General features: G+C 37.9%; 1 protein-coding gene across 1 annotated transcript in view; it reads left to right on the forward strand.

Moving 5' to 3' along the window:
• THSD7B (thrombospondin type 1 domain containing 7B) overlaps positions 1–27779 on the forward strand; it is an 808984-nt gene that overhangs the window by 140710 nt on the left and 640495 nt on the right. The window lies entirely within an intron of this gene.

Here is a 27779-nt window from a genome sequence, read left to right on the forward strand (position 1 = left end):
AAGAACAGTGCCATTTATGGAGAGTCTACCATGCCAGGCAGAGTAGTTAACAAGCATTGACTCAGTTCCTTACAACAACAGTGCGAAGAAGGCATAGTTACCCCTGTACTACAGGCGAGAAGACCTGGGCAGAAAGAAGTTTAGAAATTTGCTCCAAGTCACACAGCTCATGAGCAATGGAGCTGAGTTCTGACCTCAGGTCTCTGAGACTCCTGCCCACTTTCCACCATCCCATAGTGCCTTTTATTGTGGTCCAAACACGTGATCTAGAACATGCTTTGTCCCCATCGCTTCCAGCTGGGCATGAAGTGCAGCTTCCTGCTGCTCCGTTTTTTCTGGAGTCTCTCACCTTCCCTTGCCTCCTTTTTGATCCAGATAGTACAGCTGTGTGGAGGCTGCTTTGCTGCCTCTGGCTCTGCTCCACGCTCACAGCGATGGAGGAGGCACATAGCACTTAGCACTGTATCCTGAACAGGACCCAAATCCTGATACATGTTGTGCTGAGTCAGTGATTTCCTTCTTCAGTCGTGGCATTGCACTTCTGTGAACAGACCTCAGGGTCCCTATCTGTGAAATGGATAATTAGAGTTATCCAGCCTGTGTTACAGACAGCATTATTCTGAGGCTCTAAAAAGAAAGTTTGTAGAAATACGTAGAAAAATAGCATTCAAATTGACACTGTTCTATCAGTCTAATATAGGAGGAAATTTGGGTAAATAATCAATTACTTCCGTGAGGAACATTTTTAACTATGGTATGATTTTTACCAATGATGAAATTATCCAATTTCAAACTTTGGAGCACAAAGTTTGAATTTATATGAAATCTTCAGTTTGGAAGAGTAATATTACCATTCCTCAGTTTGTTCCTATACTTCTAGTTCCTGTTATATTTGCGCTGCCACAGTGTAGATATTATTTAGCTTATTGAAATAGCATACTTTACTGGATTCTTTCCACGGGAATGGACGAGGCTGATTGCTGCGTGGCTTTGTTTCTGTACTTCCGAAGCCAGCTCTTGTCTGATTGAGTCTGTGAGTCAGCTTACATTTACTGAGCTCTCAGCTGGGAGTGGGGTGGGACTAGGCGTTTTAACCAGAACTGAACATCTGCTCAATGCTTAAGTAGCGTGAACCTCCAGACTCTGGCTAGCCTAATGGACTCTCCACCGCATCTCTGCTGTTGAACAGTGATTAGTATACAGATGGGGACATATTTGGTTTCAGTTCAGTCTGTTCCCACAGATGAGGCCCGAGTATGATCACATTGTATAAATTATTTAAGGTACAGCGTCTATGTAACCTGAGCCATAAGTAAAAGTTGGCTCACCGTCTGTTCTGTCACCCTGGAGGACTCTTTATTTTCCAAAGGAAATAGTCCATCTTGAGAACTGACATTATTAGAGTCAGAAAAATTCAAATGCGCCTTGAGCGATTCCTTTACTTTGGCATCAAGTCTCAAGTACAATATCCAGAAGCTTGACATCCTTTAACTGAAATATAATGGCTTAGGATTAGATGGAAGAAATTTCTAGAACACTAATTGCATTTCCAAAACAGTGTTCCTAGTTACAGTCTGAAGAAATTTGAATCTGTGAACTCCATTCATTTTCACTGACTCTGAAAAGTTCAAGTTTTATTATTTTTATTTGTAAATTTAGTTTGATCATAAAATATATTTAGTCATGGAGTTTTTTGAAGGCAAAATAGACTACAGAGATTATTCTTATACAATCTCTTTAGTTTGTATGTGTTGAGGAGGGGGAAATTCCCTCTTCGTACCTTTCTTGTGTTCTTATGGCTGGACTAATAATGAAGTTGACGCAAGACCAGATTAACAGAAAAAGCCAGTTTAATATATACGTATTGGAGATCATAGAGAAATGATGCTTGGAGAGTGAACAAAGCAGGCGGTGTGGATTTTACACAAAGAAACAATAAATTTGTGAGGAATGACAGGACAAAGAAACTTAGGTTTGAGGTACGTAATTAGCAAAGAACTGAAGCAGAATTTAGGCTTGCCGTAGTAAATTAGCAAGGTTTGTTTACGCAGGCTTCTTGGCTCAGAATTCCCTAGTTCTGGTGATAAGGATGCAGGGAGAGCACCTTTCACATGGGAGATTTATTTCCTGCTTTCAGGGGGAACAAAAGGAAGCTCAGAATGCTGTTTTTGCTTCTTGAGTAATTTTAATTCGAAATAATCAATATGCCTTTGTGGGATATTTTGGAGTGGACTGCCTTGGGCCCCAACGTATGTGAAGAACTCTGGGTCTAGAAACGAAATCGACTTGTTGAAGGTCACACAGTTAGAACCAGAACCCAAATCACCTGACTTCTGGAGGAACCATTCTGTTACGTCATCTCCCACCCACATAATCCTATTTTTGTAAAGAATCAAAGCCTAGGTCTCTTTCATGTCCATTTTCCTGGTCTGGTTTCAGCAAGTTGGAAATAGAAAAGTAAAGGAACTAAATCCTCTCCCCTTTCCTCTTGTTGAATCACCCTGCTAAATATAGTTGCTCCATTCTATCTGTTTTTATCCTTGTCTGGATCCTTAACCCTTGAGCCAGGATGCTTGAGTCTGTCCCTATTTTTTCCTGAATGCATGTGATGAAGACATTGGGGTAGACTGTGGCAAGTGACAGCATCCCTGAAGTTACAGGTCTGCTAGTTATAGACCATCACCAAAGTGTTTATGACTCACACTCCTTAGAGGGAAGGATAACATCAGAAAGTGTCCAGAGGTTGTTCTTCTCTGTGACAGGGGTTCTGAATTCAAGCTGCCAGGACCAGCCTGGGGAACCTGGCCCCTTTAGTGACTTTCCAGAAGTTCCTCTTTAAATTGGCTATCCCGTTTAAGAAAAATACCTAGTCTCAACCAATGGAATTAAAAGGTAAGTTAGTTTCTTCAAATTGTTGTCTTCCCTTTCTTAGCATATACTGTACTGGTCTTCTGACCTGGATGAATAAAGTAGACCACTCCTTTTATCACCTGGAGGCCCTGGGCATGAGTACTGACAGAGGTAGTGCTGGCGGGGACTTGGCATTCTCTTCACAGAGGCGTTTATACCTCAGGATTTCCTCTTTAAGCATGCAATTTAGAACTCCATTAGCAAGTGGCTTTAGTTCTAGTTCTTTCAAGTAGTGCTTCCCAAGCCCCAAAGTGAAACAGTTTCCCAAATGATGAGTTCCTTAAAAATGCATGCAGTTTAGGACAGTGGTAGTAAATAATCAGCAATTCAATAGCTTTAATCCTTTTTACTTATGCAAAGCCCTTGACTAAAAATGGCCCTCACATAAAACAACCACAGAAGAAAAAGTTGCTTAAAACAGTAATACCACGGAGTTCATTTTTTCTCCTGCCAAAATATATTCTTGATTATTTCCTGGAAATTAGGACTAGCCTCTGGCAGTACCGATGCAGGCAACTTCCCCTTCAGGGTTGCCCCTCTCTTTCTTGGCCACACTTCTTTTAACCTTGCAGGAGTCTGCTTTTTAGAAGGCTGGCTTGCTTCATTCTGGTGACCCAGATCAAATTGTGTTAATGACTGTTTATAATATCAGTTGCTTCTGCTAGGAATGCGTATGTCTCAATAGGTTTATTCTAAATGTGCAATGTCTTAACCCAAAGGACTAAATCTACAATTAGGGCAGGCAGGCTTGTCCAAATTGAAGTTCAGGGACTTTTTATTCTGGAGACCCACAAAGAACACCAGATAGGCAGGCATCTTACTCTGCTTATGTGCAAGCCTACTTCTATAAATAGCGTATGCTAGGTTTTATTTCTCTTATAAGGTCAGACCATAGGCCAGGTAAGATGTACTAAGCTAAGTAAGGAAGGTGGAAAGCACAGTTTGATTATGAAGAAGGTGGAATGTTGGGAATTTTTTCTAGATGTTACTAACTATTGACTTTACTGGTTGGCACTTTTTAGTTGAATAGAAAAGGTGGCAATTTTCAATTCAGCATTTCCTTGATTTTCTGGGTTTTTACGATTCTTAATATTTTCTTAATTATAGAATTAATTAGCATGCTACTGAAAAAATCATTAGATGATGGAATTCACAAAGCCACTGTTATTGCAAACTGTTATTTGCAAATCAGAGCACTGTAGTTTTAATTACAGTCAATAGAGCAATTGGGCCAAATTGCACCCTGTCCCTAGATTGTGAGAACTCAAATGTCCCTTATCTTTCTGAGTGGTTATCATTTGGCCCAGAGATGACTATTTTCCCTAGAAACTTGCCACACTGTAAAGATAGGTTGGAGAAATTGGAGCCTGGGGTTACTTTTGTGCTTTTTAGTATTCATGTCTCCTTAGTTCTTACTATCTAATCTCAAGTATGCTTTTATACACATTAATTAGCAAGGGGATAAAAAGCCCCAATGTTCTCTACAAGATCCTTTTATTTCTCCTTCACTGGCCTCTCGGTTGTTGAGTACCTGCCCTCACCTCTGGTGAACATAAACAACCAAATCCAAGGTGACTGTGTCTAGCATCAACTCAGCTTTACCTTCATTCCCACTTGGCTGCTTGGTCCACTGTGCGAACTCAGTATGGATGGCTACTGCAGCCATTTTCTGACCAGAGGGGATTGATGCCACACAGTTTTATACCATGTCATGTAATTATGTATCATAATTTCTGCCCCTCTCTCCCCACCTGATTCTCCTGGGACCATGCCTTTCCTTCTACCTCTTCCCCTTACTCAATTTCTCGAGGCTGGAAACCTTGCCATTTCCAGCATCCTGAAGGTGATGGAAAGGAGAAGGGAGATACGTCTAAAAAAGCTACTACAGTATTTTGGAGGGGAGCGTCCACTAAGTTGGCCATGATGTAATTTCCAATTGTTCATCTTTTCAGCCTACCAACCAGAAATTACACCTAAAAAAGGTAATAAGCTTCCTTATCTCTGTATGTTTCCATTTTCAGCTTCTCCAGTGAGCTGGCAATACAGATATGAGACATGCATTCTGTTTGCTGTACTTGATTGATGAAGCCTTGTTTGCTACATTTAACTTTTAAAGCAGATAACCTTGACAGAATTATATATTTTTCTGAAATAAAATTCCATAATACCCGCTTTTCCATGACTAGTCTCTATTTTCATCAAGCTAGTGATAGCCTACCTTTCCATTAAAACAAAAGAGCCAAACTTTTAACTCTCTTATTCGCATGTCAGAGACCATTGGTGCCCTGTAACACTTCCTTTGACCACAGTGCCATTCCTCTGTATGTTCATGTAGTTTATGTACATGTGGTTCTGCAATTATTTTCTTTTGTTTTTTTTACTTTTTCCAATATCTTTGTATTATTCTATTGAAAAACACATACCATGAAATTTACTGTCTTCACCAGTTTTAAGTGCACAGTTCAGTGGTGTTAAGTATATTCACATTGTTGTGCAACAGATCTCTAGAACTTTTTCATCTTGTGATACTGAAACTCTGTACCCAGTAAACATTAATTCCCAGTCTCCTCCCCTCAGCCCCTGGCAAACAACCATCTTTCTACTATCTCTTACTGTTATTTTGACTACTTTAGTGATTTCATATAGGTGGGATTGTACAGTATCTATCCTTTTGTGACTGGCATATTTCACTTGGGAAAATGGCTGTGAGGTTCATCCATATTGTAGGATATAATAGGATTTCCTTCTTATAGAGGGCTGCATAATATTCCATTGTATGTTATAGCGCATTTTCTGTATCCATTAAGCTGTCAATGGACCTTTGGATTGCTTCCAACTCTTAGCTATTGTGAGTAATGCTGTAATGAACATGGATCCTGCTTTGAATTCTTTTGCATATGTACCCAGGATTGGGATTGCTGGATCATATGGTAATTCTATTTTTAATTTTTTGAGGAGTGACTCCCACCAATGGTGCACAAGGATTCCAATTTCTCCACATGCTTGCCAACACTGGTTATTTTTTGCTCTTCTGATAGTGGCCATCCTAATAGATGTGAGCTGATAGCTCATGGTAGCTTTGATTTGCAGTTCTCTTATGGTTAGTGATTTAGCATCTTTTCATATGCTTGTTGGCCATTCATACGCCTTTTTTTTTTTTTTTTGGAGAATTGTCTGTTCAAGCTTGTTTTTTAATCAAGTTATTTGTTTTGTTGTTGTTGAGTTGTGCAAGTTCCTTATATATTTTGGACATTAACCTCTTATCAGATATATGATTTGAAAATATTTTCTGCCATTCTGTAGGTTGGTTGCCTTTTCAGTCTATTGTTTCCTTTGATGCACAGAAGTTTTTAAGTTTGATGTAGTCCCATTTGTCTATTTTTGCTTTTGTTGCCTGTGCTTTTGATGTCGTATCCAGGAAATCATTGTAAAATCCGAGGACCTGAAGCTTGCTCCCTATGTTTTCTTCTAGAAGTTTTGTAGTTTTAGTTCTTACCTGTAGGTCTTTAATCCATTTTGAGTTAATTTTTATATATGGTGTAAGATAAGAGTCCAAATTCATTTTCTGCGTGTGGATATCCAATTTTCCCAACCCTCTTTGTTAAAGAGACTGTCCTTTCTCCATTGTGTAGTTTTGGCATGCTTGTGGAAAATGGTCTGGCTGTATATGCAAGAGTTTATTTCTGAGCTCTCTGTTCTATTCCATTGGTCTATATATCTTTATGGCAGTCTCATACTGTCTTAATTACTGTTGCCTTGTAATATGTTTTGAAATCAGGAAGTGTCAGCCCTCCAACTTTGTTCTTTTTCAAGATTGTTTTGTCTATTTCGAATCCCTTGAGATTCCGTATGGATTTTAGGGTGATTTTTATATTTCTGCAAAAGATGTCGTTAGGATTTTGATAGAGATTGCATTGAATCTGTAGATTGCTTTGGGTAGTATGGACTTATTTTAACAATATTAAGTCTTCCAATCCATGGGCATGGTATATCTTTCCATTTATTTTTACTGTCTTTGATTTCTTTGAACAATGTTTTGTAGTTTTCAGTGCACAAGTCTTTCACCTCCTTGTTTAAGTATATTCCTAAGTATTTTATCCTTTTTTGATGCCGTATAGTAGATGAGATTGTTTTCTTAATTTTCTTTTTGGATTGGTCATTGTTAGTGTATAGAAACACAACTGAATTTTGTATGTTGATTTTGTATCCTGCAACTTTGCTCAAATTGTTTATTAGCTGTAACAGTTTTTCTTTTTTTCCTGTGAAGTCTTTTGAGTTTTCTACATATAAGATCACATTGTCTGGGAACAGAGATAATCTCACTTCTTTTCCAATTTGGATACCTTTTATTTATTTTTTCTTAACTAATTGCTCTGGCTAGGATTTCCAGTACTCTGTTGAATAACAGTGGTCAAAATGGGCATCCTTGCCTTGATCCTGATCTTAGAGGAAAAGCTTTCAGTCTTTCACCATTGAGTATGATGTTAGCTGTGGGTTTTTCATATATGGATTTTATTATGTTCAGATAATTTTCTTCTATTTCTAGTTTGTTGAGTGTTTTTATCACACAAGGATGTTGAATTTTGTCAAATGCTTTTTCCACATCATTTGACGTGATCATGTCATTTTTGTGCTTCATTTTGCTAAGATGGTGTGTTGCATTGATTGATTTTTGTATATTGAACCATTCTTGCATTCCATGTGTTAATACCACTTGGTCATGGTGTATAATTGTTTTAATATACTATTGAATTAGGTTCACTAGTATTTTGTTGAGGATTTGTACATCAATATTCATCAAGCATATTGAGATATATATATATATATATATTTTTTTTCTTATTGTGCCTTTGTCTGGTTTTGATATCAGAGTAATACTGGCCTCATAGAATGAGTTTGGAAATGTTCTCTTCTCCTCAGTTCTTTCAAAGAATCTGAGGAGGGTTGATGTTAATTCTTTTTTAAATGTTTAGTTGAATTCTTTAGGGAAGTGATCTTGTCCTGTGCTTTTCTTTGTTGGGAGGTTTTGATTAATACTTCAATCTCCTTACTATTTACACATTTTTTTTTAATTCAGTGACACAATTTTCTTGATTTTCCCTCCCTGCTAAACACACAACAAACACATTTGATTGGTTGTTGGTGAAGGAAAGGAATATGACAATACTCCTTTAAAAGTGCAAAAAGGTAAAATAGTTTAGGAATGCTAGGCAGAATATTGTAAGTTTCTTCTAATACTCTCACTCCCCTTCCCCTCTGCAAATAGCTTCTTGATCAACTTCACCAAGAAAACAAACAAACAACAACAAAAAAGATCAGGCAAAATATCTCTCCACTTTCACAGTCTCCTTTCTTGTGTACATATTATTCTATCCTTTCTCCCATGTCCGAGGCAGGTAGAGCCCTCCTACTATTTTGTTCTCATTCCTTCCCCTGGACTCTCTATCCTGATAATCTCTCTCCGTTAACTTGCTCCAGTAAGTAATCCTACCCTCTTCTTATATTGGCTCTGTCTATTTCCCTAGCTCTCTCTCTGCTTTTGCTTTTAATCTCTTAAAAAATGCTTTTCTCTTTAACTTTCATTTACCTCTATTTACCCTTGGTATTTCTACAGTCAAATTATGAAAGGCTGTGGTAGAAAGAGCAAGCTTGGGATGTGGTACTAGAACAGTGTAGATTCCAATTTCTACTCCAACACTCACTTGTCTTATGAGGTTGGACTAGTTACAAAAAACTTTAGATCCATTATTTTCTTCATTTATAATAAGGATAACAACAGCAATAATAATAGTGATAATACCTTCCTTGTAAAGCCGGAATTGTAAAGATTATCAAACACACATGTTGATGCTGACTTTCCTTGACATCTCTGATGCATTTGACACTGTTGGAGTATTTTCTTCCTGGAAATTGTTTCCTCTCTTGAAAATCTTTTTCTCATTTTCTTCCTACATCTCTTCCTACTTCCAACATTCCTTTCTTCTTAATAAGCTCATTTCCTTCACTTGCCCTTTAGTGTCTTTATTCCTCAGAGATCTGCCTTCACTCTCTTCTCCCTCTGCTCACTCTACTTGAGTTCTTGCACTCAGAAGCACATCTAGGGGCCGGCCCCGTGGCTTAGTGGTTAAGTGCGCACGCTCCACTATTGGCGGCCTGGGTTCAGATCCCGGGCGCTCACCGATGCACCGCTTCTCTGGCCACGCTGAGGCCACATCCCACATACAGCAACTAGAAGGATGTGCAACTATGACATACAACTATCTACTGAGGCTTTGGGGGAGAAAAAAGGAGGAGGATTGGCAATAGATGTTAGCTCAGAGCCAGTCTTCCTCAGCAAAAAGAGGAGGATTAGCATGGATGTTAGCTCAGGGCTGATCTTCCTCACAAAAAAAAAAAAAAAAGAAGCACATCTACATTTTTAGTATTCATTTGGGATGCAGAATATTTACATGAGAGATACACACACACTTCCAAATTTCTTCTGAAATCCAGACATGCTTATGGCCTGCAGATCTCCTTGGATGCTGCATAGTCACCTCAAATTCTACTGGTCCAAAGTGGTGCTCATCAGCAGCTCTGAGAACCTCTTCTGTCCATTCCACTTGCCATTTCTGTGAATTTCTGTGAGATCTTCTCAGCCATGCTGGCTGTATTAATAGACAGTTTCTCATTCCAGCCTACCACTCACTAAGTCTCTTGCCCTTGTCCGGGTCTTAAATGTTCCTATTATTTCATCTTGTTTCTCAAATGTATTGCTATCCTATTGTTCTTAAATGGTCTCCTTGTCTCCAACTTTTAAATTGGTTCAGTTATCTTCATAAAATGCAAACCTGCTTCTAACACTTCCCTGCTTAAAATCCTTTGGTAATTCTCTACCAATTTTAGGATAAAATCTGAATTCCTTCATATACCGAAAAGACTCCTTATGGTTGGTCTTCTGCCTCAGTTTTATATTCTGTCTTCCATCACATACAATTTTGAGCAATGTGGAACTACTTGCCCTTCCAGGCAAGTGCATTTCTCCTCCTTGCTAGATTTTGCTCGATTTTTGTCCCTCCCTCTCTCCCTCTCCTCCCTAGCTCTCCTCCTCCTCCCCCTCACCCAATTTCTCCCTCTCTTTTTGACTTTTCTTCTTTCTTTCTTATCTCTACATAATTAACTTGTTTTAATCTTTTATGAATAGCTAAAATGTCACCCGCTCATTGAGCTCTTTCCTGATAACTCACCTCCCACATGTACCCCCTTAGTTAGAATAGGCCTATCTCAGTTGGGCACCCCGGTATGCTGACTTCCAAGGAGTTGTCTTTTCATTGTTATGCTGCCTAAGACATAATTTGAGTTTCAGGCAAATCGACTTCTGGAAAACTAACAAGAGGATTTTCTTCTACTGCCGCTCCACTAGAACATACATCTTTTGACATTTAGATAATGTTGTGGGATCCTTATTAAATAATTGGCTTCAGGGATAGAGCCCTTGTTCAAAGTGTTCAACAGATAAAGTCAGCTGTATAAGTAGCAAAAGGCTTAAGTTTGTCACACTGCAGGGCATTTCGTTAGCATTTCTGAGGAATGTGTGTTTCCTTCTGAGAAAGGTTGATTTGAACCTAGTAAATTTTGCCGCTGGGGAATGAAGTCTACCTTGGTCCAAACAAGCAGACTGTAGATAGTTAGGACGGACTGATGGCAGCCATTGATAGGGAACAACCAGTGCTTAGGAGTGCAAGAATGTTGACAAGAGGGGAGATTTTCCAGATCACTTTTTGACACCAGTTATTTCAAAAACAATTGTTTCTTCTTCTTAAGGGGTGGTCACCAAGTTAAAGCCCTTTTGATTGTCAAGACACATTGGATTATATCCATTTTTTTCATGTATACGCTGCTCTCCAGATCTGAGGGAGGGAGGTGAGAGAGGGAGAGAGGCATTTTGTACACATGTTTTTTCTTTTGAAAGTCAGCTTCAATTTAATTTTTTACAGCTTTGCTTATAGTTGTATAGTTTTTAGTATTTTGAAAGCATTTGTATAGCTTTTTTTTTTTTTCTCCCAGTATAACGCAGTGCATCCTATGTTTGGCATTATCTTAAACCAACTTATAATCATAATATAAACAAGATTGTGTGACTATATCCATAGTACACTCCAAAGAATATATATTTAATTGTCTAGAGGTTAAGAGACATTCTCGATATGAAAAGGTAATCATTTCTTTTTGTTTATGATTAAACAGAAAATAACCATGTTTTACATACAAATTTAAGTCCCCAAAATTCATAATTGAATGATATGTTTCTTATTTATGAGGAGGTTTAATATTAAAAGATTTATTCAGAAGAAAATAAATATTTTTAAAAAGAAAGTCATAAAAACAAGTTTATTGTAGATTTTGAGGAGCCCCAACTCAAATATATCCACAGAGTGGGTTGATAAAAGAGTTATAAAATATAATGCATGCAAAAAGAAAAAAGCTATTAAAAAATCATGCCTCTCTTTTTTTTCCCTTTATCTTAATCATAAAAAATCATGGAAATTGTTCTATAAACATAAGTGAGCTAAAAAATATTACCAGAATATTAGTTACTAGAGAAACAGAAATGAAATTTGGAGATGAAATTTATCATCTCCTCACTTTAATTTGTACTCCTGCTGTACTGTAAATGTAATAACCATCAACATGAAAAATGTAACAGATTGATAATACCATTGAGTTTTAATTAAACCACTGAAATGAAAAGGACCCAGATGGATAACTGGGAAATTTAGTTATCCTTTATGAAATGTGCTAGATTGCCCGTTTGTTCTGTTTCTTATAAATTAATGCTCTGCCAAAAATAGTGCCCCATCAGAAGATTTACTAAAAATTAATCATTTAAGTTTATGAAACAGATGGTTGCTTTAGTTTATTCAATTTAGTTTTGAAACACTTATCACTCTAAATCAGCGATTGTTTGCCTTCCTGATCCCTTCCCACTATGACTTCCCATTTCTGCAGCTTTCTACATAAATAAATCAATAGTACTAAAATATGTACATCTTGTTTTTCTACAAAGTCATTGGTCTGATCTATTTGCTTCAGAATGTCAGATTTTAAATATAATTTTTAGTAGATTTTAGGTTCTGTGAATCATACGTGAAAAAAGAAAAAGAAATGGCACCTTAAGAAGCCACTCAGTTGGAAAGTTTTCATTGTTCCTTCCGAAAATAGCAACTATGACATCAGTTCAGTTAACACATGAAGAAATGGTGTTTTTTCTTATCAGCTTGATATAAAGATGAATTGGCTACTTAGGATTCCGGAGTTAAGGTTTTCGGATGTTTTTAGGAGATGGTTAACTGGCGTCCACAACGGCAGACTGCTGACCTATTTGTGAACAGGAGCACCAGGTCTTCCCTGTGGGAAGGTCACATGCAATGGAGTGGTTGTAAACATGTGCAAATTTCCAGTTTCCTCCTATGTCACATGACCATCTGAAGATGACCTTTATCCAGTAACAGAATTGGACTTAAATGTTGAATTAGAAACCTAACATTTTCATGACAGCTACAGAGAAATGAGATAGATGAGTTTAATCACAGAGCAGTTCTGTTTGTTTTTATCCTAGAGTTAACTATTTATGGTATCGAAGTTCTCTGTTTGCAAAGGGCATGAAAATCAAATGTTTGTTGTTGAGTGTTCATTATACCTGGCACTGTGAGGACAATGTCTCTAAGGAAGATATCTTAGAGAAGAGAAGATAGAGAAGATATCTCTAGGAAGAGATCTCGAAGACTTATCTGTGCTCTCAAAGCACTTCTAACCTAAATGGAGAGATGGCAAAACAAATACGAAATAATAAATTATTATATAATTGATTCCACCTGGATGCTATAAGAATTTAAGGAAAAGTGGAATCAGTATGAGTTGTATATAAAAATAGGACAAAATGGGAACATTAGGTTGTAATGGATGATTGGGATTTGGAAATGCAGGAGTAGCCCATTTTAACTAATGAGATTAGCATAATCAGAGGCCTGGGGGAGAATGATGGTGACTTGACAGGTAGTATTAAGTATCTAGGGAGAATGAGAATGGTTCATCTTAAGGAATAATAGCAGATAAGTTTGGCTGGATAAGGGAGGGCCAGGCATTGAAGAAGCTTTAAGGCTAAATGGCAGAGGTTTGACCTCTTATGACAGGCCACACAAAACCATTGTTGGTTCTTGAGCCTGGAAGTAATCTGAGAGGACAGTGGTAGGAAGGTGAATCTGGAAGTGGTACCCAACTAGAAAACTACTACAGTCATCCAGGCTGATAGATTTATTTGAGAAGTGAATAATGATTAATGACTTAAAAAAATTAGAGAGTAAGGAATCCAAGACGTGGACATGGTCTTTGTACAGGTCAGCGTCTGTGTCTGCTCAGGATACCCACCCAGCCTCCATCGGCTTAGACCTTTCATGCCCCTTGAGTCCTACTCAAGCTGGTTCAATATAGTGCTGCATTCCTCAGGGCAGAGTAATTCGTCTAGCAAGGACTATTACTGTTTTACTCAATGTGGGCCAATAAGAGTGCTTTCCCAGAATTTTTTCTGATTGTTCTAGTTAGGAAAAGTCCTATTTTCCTTTTTGTTATGAGGCTGTAAAGATATAAGACCAGATATGCCTACCACTATTGTTACAGCTTCATGGGACAGCAAGCCTGAGAGAGTGAAGCCAGTATATAGAAAGATGTAGTGATAAAATCAATGGCTGGGGGCCGGCCCCGTGGCTTGGTGGTTGGGTGAGCGCGCTCCACTGCTGGCGACCCGGGTTCGGATCCCGGGCGTGCACCGACGCGCTGCTTCTCCGGCCATGCTGAGGCCGCGTCCCACATGCAGCAACTAGAAGGATGTGCAGCTATGACACACAACTATCTACTGGGGCTTCAGGGGGAAAAGTAAATAAATAAAATCTTAAAAAAAAAAAAATCAATGGCTGGGGTTGGAGGGAAATATATGTATGTGTGTGTGTATGTATGTGCGTGTGTACATGTATATGTCTATATGTATACATACGTGCATACATTAGTACAGCCCCAGAATATAAACCTTACCAGCCACATTTTGCAGATAAGGAAGTCGTTGCTCAGAAAACCTAGCGATTTGGTCAAGGTTAAATAGCTACTTACATGTTAGATTGCGAATCGAAACCTAAGTTTGGTTCCAAACCAGTGCTCTTTTCTCTTCATGAGACTGCCTCTCCTCACAGTGGTGGAGGGTCACGTTCGGACTCAATGCTAATTATATTAATTGCACTTTCCTGGTCTTTGTTTTATGCAGCAAGGGTATATTCTCAACAAACACACCCATTGTAGCTCTGCTCTGTGCTGTAGGAAGGTGACCTTTGGTTCTTTACATTCTCATGATCCTCAGTTGTATGACACATGGAAAGCTTTCCCCTCTAGAAAAAGTGTCACAAAGAGTGTTTAGTCAATTATTAATCAATAAAAATCTATATCATCCATATTATAGTCCCTAACATATTCCATGTTAATAATGAAAAAAGTAGAATGTTCTGTTGCCAGAAACAAAAAGCAGCAAAATTAAACTAGGAGTAGCTTTTAATATATATCACTTGTAGTATATAAGCTTATTTAGATAAAAGATTTTAATAGATGGGAGAAGCAGTTGTGGAGATTTCAAATGACATTTTGTACACTTTTCACATTATTTGATGTAGACAGTAATAGTCCTGATATTTTTAAATTACATTTAAGGTAGATTTACTGGATCTAACATTTTTTAAAATTATGTTCATTGTACATAGTCCTGGTTCTAATATATATTTCCATTACATTTGTGACTTCCCTTTTTCTTGATATAGTTATATCCCATTTATACCTCTTTGGTATAATTTTCTAAAGTCCTATCACTAGAAATAATACACATATTAGTGATGATTTACCTGAACCTGAACCTTAAACTTATTAATCCGTTTTTATTTCATTATAGAGGTCAAAGAGTGAGATAGAAAGAAAAGTAAGGAGAAAGGTAGAAAATTATTTTCCTAAAGGAATTTACTAAAAGTTTGAAGCGATATAGAAGTTGAGAAATGGATTTTTGGATATATGAATGAATCTGAAAATTTATTACTAGAGGTGGAATTACTTGAGTCAGGCAGGAAGATATGGAAACAGTGAAAATACAACGTGAATTCGGAGAGAGAAAGTGGTAAGGAAACAAGGGGGTTCAATAGTTCCCCCGTCTGGCCACCAGGGGGTGGTAATGCCCCAGAGAAGCTTAGAGGGCATCATAGGTTATAGGGCTGACCTGGGTGTAGATAAAGCATCAGCAGCAGGGAGAATGGTTAACAGAAGAGAAAAATGATATATGTAAATCTGGTTTCTGTTACTCAGGGGGTATCTTAATAGCAGACTTTGTATTCAGGGAGCAATTACTTCATTCATAGATTATCCATTTTCTTTTTTTTTTTTTTTTGGTTTACATTTGACTATTTCATTGTGTTTTAAATACATTCTCAGGTAGGTTGGACTCAGAAAATAAATGATAAGTTCAGATCTATTGTAATCACCACCTAGTGGCTGTCATACAAAGTTATTGATTGGTTAAGAGACTCCCACTGGATTTTTATTATTGATAGATTTTAATTACATTACTCTCATTTCTATGATCAATCTTTCTCTCTCTCTCCCTCCCTCTCTGTTTCTACTCCCCACCCCTCCAACCTTCAGCATTATCACAGAAATGAAAAGTCTACTCTATTTTCATATTCTAATACTGAATTGTATTAACCTAATTGGTAGTGAACCTAATTGCAAATTATAACCAGTTCCTAATCTCTTCTACTGACCTAAAGTGACGAGTGAATAAGAAACAAGTGTGAAACTACATGGATCTTCCAAATCCCTAGCTATTTAGACGGTGCTATCAACTGAGATTCCCAAGCTAAAAGTGTATTAGTTTTCCCCTTTTGGAGATACATAAATTCAGAAATTCAGGCAGTTTGTCAGGTAGCCTTTCTCTATAAGCCATGTTCAAGCAAAAGACATTAGTCTAATTAATTTAGGGACTATTAAATCCACAAATTAGCATACAAAGTTAGAAAGATCAATATCTTATTTGTTTCAAAAGTTTTTATCTAACTCCTCTTGAATTTTTTTTTATTTTTTATTTTTATTTTTTTTAATTTTTTGTTTGCAGTAACATTTGTTTGTAACATTATATAAATTTCAGGTGTACATCATTATACTTCTATTTCTGCATAGATTACATCATGTTCACCACCCAAATACTAATTACAACCCATCACCACACACATGTGCTGAATTATCCCTTTTGCCCTCCTCCCTCCCCCCTTCCCCTCTGGTAACCACCAATCCAATCTCTGTCTCTATGTGTTTGTTTATTGTTGTTATTATCTACTACTTAATGAAGGAAATCATACGATATTTGACCTTCTCCCTCTGACTTATTTCACTTTGCGTATACCCTCAATGTCCATCCATGTTGTCACAAATGGCTGGATTTCATCGTTTCTTATGGCTGAGTAGTATTCCATTGTGTATATATACCACATCTTTATCCATTCGTCCCTTGATGGGCACTTAGGTTGCTTCCAAGTCTTGGCTATTGTGAATAACGCTGAAATGAACACAGGGGTGCAAGTATCTTTATGCATTGGTGTTTTCAAGTTCTTTGGATAACTACCGAGCAGTGGAATAGCTGGATCATATGGTAGATCTATCCTTGATTTTTTGAGGTATCTCCATACTGTTTTCCATAGTGGCTGCACCAGTTTGCATTCCCACCAGCAGTGTATGAGAGTTCTCTTCTCTCCACATCCTCTCCAACACATGTTGTTTCCTGTCTTGTTAATTATAGCCATTCTGACGGGCGTGAGGTGATATCTCATTGTAGTTTTAATTTTCATTTCCCTGATAGTTAATGATTTTGAACATCTTTTCATGTGTCTGTTGGCCATCTGTATATCTTCTTTGGAGAAATGTCTGTTTAGGTCTTTTGCCCATTTTTTAATTGGGTTGTTAGTTTTTTTGTTGTTGAGATGCATGAGTTCTTTATATATTTTGGAGATTAAGCCTTTATCAGATGTATGGTTAGCAAATATCTTCTCCCAATTGTTAGGCTGTCTTTTCGTTTTGTTGATGGTTTCCTTTGCTGTGCAGAAGCTTTTTAGTTTGATGTAGTCCCATTTGTTTATTTTTTCTATTGTTTCTCTTGCCCGGTCAGACATGGTGCTTGAAAATATGTTGCTAAGACCGATGTTGAAGAGCATACTGCCTGTGTTTTCTTCTAGAAGTTTCATAGTTTCAGGTCTTGCATTCAAGATCTTTAATCCATTTGGAGTTAATTTTTGTGTATGGTGTAAGGTAAGGGTCTACTTTCATTTTTTTGCATGTGGCTATCCAGTTTTCCCAACACCATTTGTTGAAGAGACTTTCTTTTCTCCATTGTATGTTCTTGGCTCCTTTGTCAAAGATTAGCTGTCCATAGATGTGTGGGTTTATTTCTGGGCTTTCGATTCTATTCCATTGATCTGTGTGTCTGTTTTTGTGCCAGTACCATGCTGTTTTGGTTACTATAGCTTTGTAGTATATTTTGAAATCAGGGAGTGTGATAGCTCCAGCTTTGTTCTTTTTTCTCAGGATTCCTTTAGCTATTCGGGGTCTTTTGTTGTTCCATATAAATTTTAGGATTCTTTGTTCTATTTCTGTGAAAAATGTTGTTGGAACTTTGATAGGGATTGCATTGAATCTATAGATGGCTTTAGGAAGTATGGACATCTTTATGTTAATTCTTCCAATCCAAGAGCACGGAATATCTTTCCATTTCTTTGTGTCTTCTTCAATTTCTTTCAGCAATGTTTTATAGTTTTTGGTGTACAGCTCTTTCACCTCTTTGGTTAAGTTTATTCCTAGGTATTTTATTCTTTTTGTTGCAATTGTAAATGGGATGGTATTCTTAAATTCTCTTTCTGCTACTTCGTTGTTAGTGTACAGAAATGTAACTGATTTTTGTATGTTGATATTGTATCCTGCAACTTTACCATATTTGTTTATTACTTGTAAAAGTTTTCTGGTGGATTCTTTAGGGTTTTCTATATATAAAATCATGTCATCTGCAAATAGTGAGAGTTTCACTTCTTCCTTTCCAATTTGGATCCCTTTTATTTCTTTCTCTTGCCTGATTTCTCTGGCTAGGACTTCCAGTACTATGTTAAATAGGAGTGGTGACATTGGGCATCCTTGTCTGGTTCCTGTTCTTAGAAGGATAGCTTTCACTTTTTCACCATTGAAGATGATATTAGCTGTGGGTTTCTCATATATGGTCTTTATTATGTTGAGGTACTTTCCTTCTATACCGATTTTATTCAGAGTTTTTATCATAAATAGATGCTGTACCTTGTCAAATGCTTTCTCTGCATCTATTGAGATGATCATGTGATTTTTATTCTTCATTTTATTAATGTGGTGTATCACGTTGATTGATTTGCGAATGTTAAACCATCCCTGCATACCTGGAATAAATCCCGCTTGATCTTGGTGTATAATCTTTTTAACATATTGTTGTATGAGATTTGCTAGTATTTTCTTGAGGATTTTTGCATCAATGTTCATCAGTGATATTGGCCTATAATTTTCTTTTTTTGTGTTGTCCTTGTCTGGTTTTGGTATCAGGGTAATGTCAGCTTCGTAGAATGAGTTAGGGAGCTTCCCTGCCTCCTCAATTTTTTGGAAGAGTTTGAGAAGGATAGGTATTAAGTCTTCTTTGAATGTTTGGTAGAATTCACCAGGGAAGCCCTCTGGTCCTGGACTTTTACTTTTGGGGAGGTTTTTGATTACTGTTTCAATCTCGTTACTGGTGATTGGTCTATTCAAATTCTCTACTTCTTCTTGATCCAGTTTTGGAAGGTTGTATGATTCTAAGAATTTATCCATTTCTTCCAGATTGTCGAATTGGTTGGCATATAGCTTTTCATAGTATTCTCTTATAATCTTTTGTATTTTTGAGGTGTCTGTTTTAATTTCTCCTCTTTCATTTCTGATTTTACTTATTTGTGCCTTCTCTTTTTTTTTCTTGATGAGTCTAGCTAAAGGTTTGTCAATTTTTTTGATCTTTTCAAAGAACCAGCTTTTGGTTTTATTAATTTTTTCTATTGTTTTTTTGGTCTCTATTTCATTTATTTCTGCTCTGATTTTTATTATTTTCCTTCTTCTACTGATTTTGGGACTTGTTTGTTCTTCTTTTTCCAGTTCCTTTAGGTGCATTGTTAGATTGTTTATTTGAGATTTTTCTTGTTTGTTGAGATAGGCCTGTATTGCTATAAACTTCCCTCTTAGAACCGCTTTTGCTGTATCCCATAAATTCTGGCATGTCGTATTTTCGTTTTCATTTGTCTCCTGGTATTTTTTGATTTCTTCTTTGATTTCTTCGTTGACTCAGTTGTTGCTCAGTAGAATTTTGTTTAATCTCCACGTATTTGTGGCTTTTCTGATTTTCTTCCTATAGTTAATTTCTAGTTTCATACCGTTGTGGTCAGAAAAGATGGTTGGTATTATTTCAATCTTCTTAAATTTATGGAGACTTGTTTTGTGGCCTAATATGTGATCAATCCTGGAGAATGTTCCATGTGCATTTGAAAAGAATGTGTATTCTTTGATTTTTGGATGGAATGCTCTGTATATATCTACTAGGTCCATCTGTTCTAGTGTATCATTTAAGGCCAATGTTTCCTTATTGATCTTCTGTTTGGATGATCTATCCGTTGGTGTAAGTGGAGTGTTAAAGTCCCCTACTATTATTGTGTTATTGTCTATTTCTGTTTTTATGTCTGTTAATAATTGCTTTATATATTTAGGTGCACCTACATTGGGTGCGTAGATATTTATAAGTGTTATATCCTCTTGTTGGATTGTTTCCTTGATCATTATGTAATGCCCTTCTTTGTCTCTTTTTACAGTTTTTGTTTTAAAGTCTATTTTTTCTGATATAAATACTGCTACCCCAGCTTTCTTTTCATTGCCACTTGCATGGAGTACCTTTTTCCCTCCCTTCACTTTCAGTTTGTGAGTGTCTTTAGGTCTGAAGTGTGTCTCTTGTATGCAGCATATTTATAGGTCTTGTTTTTTTATCCAATCAGCCACCCTATGCCTTTTAATTGGAGCATTTAGTGCATTGACGTTTAAAGTAGCTATTGATAAGTATGTACTTACTGCCATTTTTTAACTTTTCTTTTCTCAGTGTTTTCGTAGTCCCTCTCTGTTCCTTTCTTCTTCTATACAGAATTGATGGTCTCTTTAGTTTGACCTCTGTCTGAAAGCTCTACTCTTTAACTCCCCTCCTCCCTCCTTTTATCTTTTTGATATCATATCTAACCTCTTTTTTGTGCATTTGTATCCATTACCCTCTTATCACGGAAATAGATAAATTTTCCTATTTGTGGTCTTCTCTTTTCCCCTTAAATCAGTCCCTTTAACATTTCTTGCAGCACTGGTTTCTTGGTGACAAACTCCTTTAATTTTTGCTTGTCTGGGAAAGTTTTGATCTCTCCTTCCATTTTGAATGATAACCTTGCTGGGTAGAGTATTCTTGGCTGTAAGTTTTGTCCTTTTAGCACTTTAAATATATCATGCCATTCTCTTGTAGCCTGTAAGGTTTCTGCTGAGAAGTCAGCTGATAGCCTTATGGGGTCATATATTATTTCTTGAAATAGATTCTCTGCCCCTTTGTCTCGCTCTTCTCCTTCTGGGACACCTATAACACGGATGTTAGTGTGCTTGATGTTGTCCCAGAGGTCCCTTAGACTGTCCTCACTCTTTTTAATTCTTTTCTCTTTTACCTGTTCAGCTTGGGTAATTTCTTCTAGTCTTTTGTCCAGCTCACACATCCATTCTTCTGTATCCTCTACTCTGCTTTTGAGACCCTCTAGTGAATTTTTCATTTCCAGTATCGTATTCTTCCTTTCTGATTGGTTCTTTTTTATATCTTCCATTTCTTTGTTGACATTCTCACTGAGTTCATCTATTCTTCTCCCCACATCAGTGAGCATCCTTACCACTCTTTGTTTGAACTCTCTGTCGGGTCGGTTGCTCATTTCTGTTTCACTTAGTTCCTTTTCTGGGGTTTTGTCCTGTTCCCTTACTTGGAATATATTCCTTTGCCTCCTCATTTTGCCTCTTTCCCTGTGCTTGTGTCTACATATTAGGTAGGTGAGCTATGTCTCCTGCTCTTGGATAGGTGACCTTATGTAAGTGATGGCTTAGGAGGCCTGTAGTGTGCTTCCCTCAGTTCTGAATGTTCCAGGGGTGACCCCTATGTGGGCTACGTGTGTCCTTCTGTTGTGGCCTGTTTGCTCTCCCTGTAGGTGCCCAGGGAGGCCGAGTTATGCTCCTGGCCAGCTGTTGTAATGCTCAGCTGCTTGTAGTTGTTGTGGGCCCTTCAGTCTCTTTATCAGGTGTGGGGAGCCCCAGCACAGTTGGCTGCAAGTTCTAATACCACATTTGTTTTGCAGTATTTCTTTTAAGTGAGTAGGCCCCCAGCATGGCGGGTTGTTAGGCTCAGGGCCTTACAATTGCTATAAGCCTCCAGCCTTTAGGTCTTTTCAGTTCTCTGAGGATTGCAGCTGGGTGGGGCTGGCCTCAGGCATGGGAGCACCCAATTGTTTCAGACTTTGGAAGGTGGGGCAAACCCCCTATGTGGGTCTTTGAGAAGCACAAGTCTTCTGCAGCTGACAAGCCCTGCCGCCCACAGGTCCACACACACAGTCCACACAGTCCAGCCCCGTGTGCGCGCCCCGACCTCCTGAAGCAGACCCAGTCTCTCCACGGTGGGAGCCCCACACACTCCGCCACCGCCCCACACTCTCCACCCACTCCTTGTGCACGCCTTGCCCCACTGAAGTCAGCTCAGTTGCCAGGCTGCAGAGAATGCAGTCACCAATCTATGCAGGCCCACAAGTTGCCTGAGGGCTTGTTGTTGGGTGGGGCCAGTCTCTAGGGTGGGCTGCCTGCCCTGGCTGAGCTGGATTAAATCGGTGCTCTAGCGGGCGGGGCAGACCCTGGGCTAGCAGGCCTCAGGGAGAACTCCAATGGCGTCTGTGTCAGCACCCCCACACCAGGCCCACAACAATGGCCGCCGCCAAAGCCCCAGTCCCTGGAGAGGTCTCACCTCTCACCGAGATGCACTCAGGGCCTATCAGGTGAGTCTCTTTTCCCCAAAACACTGTGCACCTTTCTTTCTGGTGATTTTCGGTTGCTTTCTGAAATGGGTGAGTTTGTGCATGGGCCCTTTAAGAGGCGGTTTTACTTTCTCTGTGAACCAGCTTTTCTGGGGGTGCTCCCCAATGTTTTAGTAGCAGGCAAAGTCAGATATTCTGCCACTCGCCTCCATTGTGCTGGGTCCACAAAATGCCCACAGCCGGGGAGCTCCCGGCTCACGGCCCCGCTCCTCCAGGGAGGCTGCGTACCTTTGGGCTGCTCCCGGCGGCCGTGAAGCTGGCGGCTTGTGAAGGCGGCGTTTTTCCTCTCCAGAAGGGAGTCTCTGTCTCTTCCACCTCAGTTAGGATTGTCCGTTGTTGCAGGAGTTCCTCTTATCCAGTTTTCAGTTCTGTCTCAGGGGTAATTTTTCCATGAGTAGTTGTAAATTGGCTGTGTGCGCGGGAGGATGTGAGTTCAGAGTCTGCCTACGCCGCCATCTTGACCCAAATCCTTGAGTTTTTTTAAGAAACTTTTTGTAGTAAAAATTGACTTAAAGCTTTGCAAAAATTGGTGATCAATAATTGATTTCCAGTCACTAAGTTCATTAATTTCTGTACTTACTGCATTGCCTCATATTCTTATTGAACTCTCTTCTAATCACCACGGTATTCTTGGCTGAAAACACATTAGCTATAAAAATTCATGAAATGAGAAGCATAACATTATAAAGACTTTGTTTAGGTGTAGCAGTTAATGGATTGTGCAGAACAGTGGAACTCTCTCTCATTTCCAGTAAAAATAAATTTATATCTTCCATTGTTTTACACTTAAACATGGATAACTTCACTGCTTTATCATTGCATAAACAACTTATTGCCAGATGAATTTGTAGATCCACAGAATTTTTATTTGTCTGGCAAGATGTAGGAATCTCAGTATCTTCTGTAGATGAAGATAGACAGCAGTTGTATATGCACTGGGGATAATTCATTTTTATTAAAAAGAGATTATTGGTCAGCATTAACTTTAGAAAATAAATGTAGTGTAGCGAAGAGAAATTAGGCATACCTAAGTCATTTTAGTATTTTAGCATGTAATTTCCTTTTTCTTCTGGGTGCATGTTAAATTTTAATCATTTTAGCCTGTCTCAGTTTATTCTATAAAAATGCTAAATCATTTGTATTTAGATTTTTATTTCTAAATCACATCACAATTTTAGCTAGTGAATAGACGAGGTAATACTAACTTATACTTCGTTATTTTAGAGCATTCAAGAAACTTTTAAAATTGAGATGAATGTAAAAGATGTTTGCGTTCTTCTTCTTCCAAGATAAAACTGCATTTGTGTGGAATATGATCATGAGAATAGGCTCATGGATTGAAAGGCAATTAGAAGTTCATATTCAGACTTAAAAGCATCCAAAGACTTTTAAGAAATGATTCAGATATAAAATTGCCTTCTTTTCTACGTTCTAACTTCAGTTAATGTTTGCACTTATGCACAACTCCACTCTGTCTCTCTTTGGAACATTTCTTGATAGGCTTTGGGTCGGATAGACATGCTTACATATTGATTTTACTGTGTCCTGATGGTGGAGAAGATTTTGCTTTTCTGAGCCTCAGGTTTTTCATCTGCATGATGGGGGTCATTAAACCTGTATCATGGCCTTGTGGTTAGAATTTAATGACGAGCCTCCATAGAAAGTGTTTAGCACATGCTAATAGCACTGTAGTTAGGCTATTTTTATTGTGTCATTTTCATTCTTTATAATGTAGGAGATAGAACTAGATGGGACATATTGAATATATCCTAAAATCCACCAGTCCCTAGCTACTTTAAGCCATTTGTATATCAAAGCATGGATAGGTTTAGTGACAAGTGTTTTTAACTTGATGGAAAAAACCCATGGGCTAAGAGACAGCAGTCTATTGAGATTCACATACTTTGTGAACTTAGTGTCATTTCTCCAACATGAGGAAATCAGATGTGACTAATATCATTTACTCTTCCCAAAGCCGTGATGAATGCTAACCAAGTCTGTTAGACCTTGGAGTAAACAAGAACGTGAGGGAAGGAAAGGAAGGCTACACTCTGTGAAGATTGCCAGGGGGAGAGTAAAGGGACAATGATGGTAATACATTTTTTGGTATATGCAGAGATATTTATTAGATTTTGGAATAATTATATAAGAGAGAGTTTTGAAAACCCTTTAATGGCAATAATTGTCAAGGCCATCCTCCTTTCCTTTTTTTTTAAACAGCTTTATTGAGATAGAATTCGTATACCGTAGTAACAGCCATTTAAATATTCAATTCATGATTTTTAGTATGTTCATGAAGTTGTGCAACCATATTCTAATTTTATAGTTTTCATCATCCCCCAAAAGAAACTCCATATCTGTTATCAGTCACTCCCTACCCTCCCCACCCCTAGCCACAGGCAACCATTAATCTACTTTCTATCTCTTCCCTCATTTTTGAGCCTTTCTCCTGCATTTCCTCTGATTAGAGTTTCTACTCCAGTCACTCTGGTTTACTCAAGTTCTCTGTACATGGCTTTTGCTTTGCCATCTCTGCCTTTTTGTTCCATCATCTCCTTCCCCCACCTTGCTAACCCTGTCCCTCTCCTGTTCTACCTATGCAGACCCAATTAATCCTAGTTCAAATGTCATCTCATCTGTAAAACCTTTGCTGGTATCTCAGGAAGAATTGATTTATGTCTTCTCTGAACTTAGATTGCTCCAATTGGCAGACATTTTATCAAATATTCTGTTTTAAACTGAAATCTTATTTGATTGCTCATATGTTGGCATTATTTTCCCAAATTAATTACAAGATGCTTGATCTTCATGTATCCAACAGAGTATTTAATAGTTCCTTGTGTAGAGTTGATATTCAATAAATATTAGTTGATTTTTATCTCAAAGCACAAATTTATATTAACTATCCTCTCTACTCACTCATCTGCTTGACCTGGTTGCCCAAATTAGGCTGTAAGTCATCTTCACTTTCTTATAATGAAAGAGGTCTGCTTCTTGGACCTATGGTGGATACTTCTTGTTCAGAAAAAGCTATGATCTCACTTACAGTTGAAGAGATCTTGAGTTTAATTATTAAAGAAATAGCTAAGTAGAGCAGTTGCTTGATTTTGTGATGAGTATATACAATACTTTCCATAATTGAGCATATAGCCTTAGGTAGGTGCATCCTACATGGGTAGGGCTTCTATCAAGACATACTCCACTTCTGTCTGATTTTTATGCAGGTTGAATTAGGATAAAGGATTTTGAGAGGAGTCAGGGTTGAAAGGAAGGAAAATAAGCCTGAGCCACTGAATAATGGAGAATGCTAAGGCAGGAGGGAAGAAGGAAGGGAAAAGTGCAAAACCCAGAGATTGAGGAGCCAAAGGAAGATAAAGGGCATAGGTCAGTTTGAGTTTATCCTGCAGTAGGGAAAGGCAATCAGATATTTCTTTTCTTTTCCTTCATTTAAAACACTAAAATCTTTATATTGACCCCATCCTGTTTTTCCTCAAATACAGTATCTTTTATTTATTTCATACAGATATATTCTACACACATATACATATTTTTCATGTGTTTGGCTTTTATTTATGGGCTTGTGGTACGTTGGATCTGGAATAAATGTTTTTTCCTTTAGTTTGGAGTCAAAAATAATATAATGTTCTCTGCTTTTGTTGTAGCAGAGATTAGACTTCATATTAGAACACATTTTCCCTTTTTCGTACCATAGTGCATCACTAGGAAGGTTGTTATTTGATGCTGCAATGTGTGGAAAGAGCTTTTGACAAGAAAAATAAGATGAGGACCCAAATTGATGAGTCCTCATTGTGTCCATGTCTGTAATAGAGTAATTTGATGAATAAACCAGTCTGACTTTGTGTGGCATGACAGAGGTGGCTGCCAAAATAGAATATTTGTTCTCATGCAAACTCTCATCACTAAAGAATTAATGGAGGAAAAAAGGAAAATAATACAACCCACACTGCTGTAGAAATCAGGATACATCTATGTGACTTGACAATAGTAACGGAAAGGATCTTACATAACTCCTTTGCTCTTTGTTGAGTCCCTGCTGGCAACTAGCCCACCTGGCCATGCAAAACAAGATTCTATGGCATCTTTTCTAAGTGTCTTCCTTTCCAACAGCTTTCAATAAAAATGAATTTCCCATCCCTTTCATTGGCTGCATCCTTTGTCTGGTTACCTGGGCTTTCCTTTCTGGGGTTGGCCTTGACTCAGTTCACTCATTTGTCTCCTAAGTCCAATTAATCACCATGTTATGTTGATAATTTCTTCAAATTACCTTTATATTCCTATCAAGCAGCAGCCTCCAAATTGTTCTCCACTTTCTTGATCTATCCTTTTCCAATCAGTTCTGGAATGGAAGGTATTGGATTAATTTTCTCCAAACACTGATGCTAATATGTTATCACGCTGCTGGGATTTTTAATTTTTTCCCCCCATTACCTGTAGTAAATAGTCACATTCCCTTTTACCTGGCATACTGACCTTTACAACTCTGTCCCTAATGCCTTGAGATTTTCTAACATAATTCCTGCTAAGTTGGATCTTTCCTTTCACCATTAGTGTGGTGTACACATTCTCAGTAACCAGCTGTTCCCTGTCCATCAGCTCATCTCTGTCTCCTCCATGAAGACTTCCTTTCTCTCTGACCAACGGCAATGATCTTTCTCTCTTCTGAACCATCATATGCATGTTATCTCTTTTTATAACTCTTATTATTGTGTTGTATATGCATCTCACAATCTCACTTCTGAACACTTGACTGCTCCCTTCACTTTGTTTCACACACACAAATTATACCCCTAACTCTGTTTAGCCATCTTGTGAATGTGCAGCATCTATTACCAGGGATCCCTGAGAGAGAGAATTTAAATCATTTAGTACACCTCCCCCACAAGCCACCACCATCTCATTCTAAAGTACCCAGTGGTGACACAGAGCTTTTGTTTTGTGTGAAAAGGGCAGCATATATTAATGTGTCTAACTACCATCCTAGCCAGGAAATCCTTCCTTCTGTATAATAAGTGGGGTCTACAAAACTAAGCCTCAAATATGTTTTATTTTATGTAATCTTAATGTTCATGATTGTTTACAGCTAAGAGAGTCTTTCTTCTACCAGGGAAAGTATTTGAAGCTTTGTTGTTTTCTATTTATTGTTGTGTTTTCAGCTTTAACCACCTTGAAAGGCAAAAAGGGAGAGATGAGAGATGGCACAGACATGATAGGAAGTTAGAAATATTTAGTTAACGGAGATATTTGATATATTATAGTATGTAATCTTGATATATTAAATATTCCTTTCACCTTTTCTTAAAAATTCCTTAAGCACACAGGTAAGGGAATTACATTTTATATGATTTCTCAAATTTGTTGGAATGCTTTCATAAACACTGCTACCTTTTATAATAAAGAAAAATACGTTGAATGCCAGTCAGGGGTTGAGCTTCCATTGAAGTTACTCTGTTATAGGTATGATTCCCTGGAGGAGAGATAGTTTAAATCTAAGGATTTGTGATAACAGCCCACCCAACTCGCACATTATTTTGGTTTATCTCTCTCTTCCTTCTGTTTGTCTTGTCCTTGGTCATTTCCCTGAGAAGCAGCTCTTCCGTTAGATGAGGAAACAAAAGAGGA

The sequence above is a fragment of the Ceratotherium simum genome, chromosome 9, assembly GCF_057802395.1.
Source record: "Ceratotherium simum simum isolate JZ-2026a chromosome 9, ASM5780239v1, whole genome shotgun sequence".
Classification (NCBI taxonomy): Eukaryota; Metazoa; Chordata; class Mammalia; order Perissodactyla; family Rhinocerotidae; genus Ceratotherium; species Ceratotherium simum.